We start from the raw sequence: 1,907 nt of genomic DNA, 5'->3' as shown, positions 1-1,907 counted from the left end.
TTTACAAATTGCAAAAACACACACACACAAGATAATGGCTCTCTTGCCAAACCTCCCCGGTTTGTCCGTGACAACTTTAGTCTYTGRAAGAACCGGATGTCCCTCTTTCTAGAAGGTGTGGATCCTGAAATTCCATATTACATAGAAAATGGACCATATATTCCATTTGCTATTGTTCTGGCTGTTCCAGAAACAGCTACGACTACCGCGATTCCTAAACGGCAGATTCCAAAGCTTCCACATCAATGGAGCGATGAGGATAAGAAAAAAATAGCTATAGACACGCGTGCTCGGTCTATAATAGCTTTGTCTCTTCCTGATGAGATCTATCACTCAGTGATGGAACTCAAAACTTCTAAATTCGTATGGGATACACTTTGTGTCCAATATGAAGGAACCACTCAGGTTCAGGAGACTAGAAAGATCAATCTAGTAAGACAGTACAAAAGCTTTCTCTGTGGAAAGTCTAAGACGTTGTCTGAAGTACATCAAAGATTTAATTGCCTTCTTATTGATCTTAGGGCTGTTGGCAGGGAATATTCTAATTCTGAAACCTTGACTAAGTTTCTAGAATGCCTTCCTGAGTCTTGGGACACCTTTTCCATGTGTCTCAAGATGTCAAATGACATGTCCACTCTTTGTCTCAAGATGTCAAATGACATGTCCACTCTTTCTCTTTCTACCTTATACGGGATTCTGCTTAACCATGAGCAATCTCGTCAGCTGAAAAGAAATCTTGTAAAAGAATCCAGGAAAATGAAAAGCTCTCCTTTAGCTTTGATCTCTGAAGCTTCTCTAGTTGAAACTTCAACTCTTTTTGTTCTTCTCTACCTCTCATGGTCATCATAGAGATAGATTCTTCTGAGGACATTCCAGAATCTGATTTAACAGATTTTGATGAGTCCCTGGCACTCCTGACTAAGTCATTTAGGAGGTTCGCCAGCAAAAGCAACTTCCGCAGATCTCCTCAGCTATCCTTAAGGGAGAAGCCAAAGTCTAAAAGAATAGACAAGGCTTCAGTTGTCTGCTACAACTGTACCGGCCCGGACATTTTCCAGGTGAATGCAGATCAAAGAAGACTATGACGCCATCTTCTAAAGCTTCCTCCTACTTCAGGACAAAAGATGAAAAATACTTAAAACTGAAGGAGAAATACAAGAAGATGAAGAATAACCAGCGAAAGGCTAAAAGCCTTATTGCTGAAGAGCATGACTGGGCTGAATCATCTGATGAATCATCTTCAGACGAAGAGGATAAAGCCTATGTCTGCTTGATGGCCATTGATGCTGATGAAGGATCTTCTAAAGCATCTACCTCCTATGAGCCATCTTCTTTTACTCAGGTATGTATCCTGAATGAACCTTCTTCTAGTCTTTCTTCACTGGATACGCTGACGGTTGATCTTTACAATGCCCTCAATGGCAAATCAAAAGCTGAGATGCTTAATGTTGATCTTCAAGAGCAATTGAAGATTTGTCATTCTAATATCAAAAAACTGACCTCTGTTGAAAAAATCTTAAAGATCAGGTTATTGTAAACCAAGTCATCACTGTTGAACGTGAGAAAGCTGTTGCTGAGCGTGAGCGAGCAATCGCTGAGCTCAAGGCTGAGAAATCTACCATTGAAGGGTGGTGCAAAGCTTCCCTCAAGGCCTCTGAGATCATTAACGCTCAGATCCTGACCAAGAATACGACTGGTCTAGGATTCTCCTATGATCAGGAAGAATGTGTTAAAGACAGGTCCATGCTTAAATTTGGTACCTTTGTCTCTTCTATTCCTAACAGTTCTTCCTCTCAATCCTCTTCCTTTACTGAGAGTCATATTGAAGGAACTCCTTTGAGTTCTGGGTGCAAAGACAAAGGTAAATCCACTGTCACAACATCCCTTTCTAAGAAGCCTAACAAGTC

Source organism: Cynara cardunculus, assembly GCF_001531365.2.
Source record: "Cynara cardunculus var. scolymus isolate 2C chromosome LG 15, CcrdV1, whole genome shotgun sequence".
Classification (NCBI taxonomy): domain Eukaryota; kingdom Viridiplantae; phylum Streptophyta; class Magnoliopsida; order Asterales; family Asteraceae; genus Cynara; species Cynara cardunculus.
The sequence above is the reverse complement of the archived record's forward strand: the minus strand, read 5'-3'. Positions refer to the sequence as shown.